The sequence below is a fragment of the Otolemur garnettii genome, unplaced genomic scaffold (assembly GCF_000181295.1).
Source record: "Otolemur garnettii isolate 467f Iridium unplaced genomic scaffold, OtoGar3 scaffold00065, whole genome shotgun sequence".
In the NCBI taxonomy this organism is placed as follows: domain Eukaryota; kingdom Metazoa; phylum Chordata; class Mammalia; order Primates; family Galagidae; genus Otolemur; species Otolemur garnettii.
Genome location: NW_003852460.1, coordinates 1,997,799 through 1,998,125, shown reverse-complemented (window position 1 = coordinate 1,998,125; position 327 = coordinate 1,997,799). Strand labels below are relative to the sequence as shown.

General features: G+C 47.1%; 1 protein-coding gene across 1 annotated transcript in view; it reads left to right on the top strand.

Annotated features, from left to right (window-relative positions):
- ARSE (arylsulfatase E (chondrodysplasia punctata 1)) overlaps positions 1 to 327 on the top strand; it is a 23,437-nt gene that overhangs the window by 13,692 nt on the left and 9,418 nt on the right. The gene's annotated exons all lie outside the window — the stretch shown is intronic.

Sequence of the window (327 nt, the reverse complement as noted above, 5' to 3'; positions counted from 1 at the left end):
AGATGTCCACGTCCTAATCCCATGTGGGAGACAGAATAATGTCCCCAGAGATGTTCACATCCTAATCCCATGTGGGAGACAGAATAATGTCCCCCAAAATGTGCATGTCCTAATCCCATGTGGGAGACAGAATAATGTCCCCAAAGATGTTCACATCCTAATCCCATATGGTAGGCAGAATAATGTCCCCAGAGATGTCCACGTCCTAATCCCATGTGGTAGGCAGAATAATGTCCCCAAAGATGTCCACGTCCTAATCCCATGTGGGAGACAGAATAACGTCCCCAGAGATGTCCACGTCCTAATCCCATGTGGGAGACAGAATAA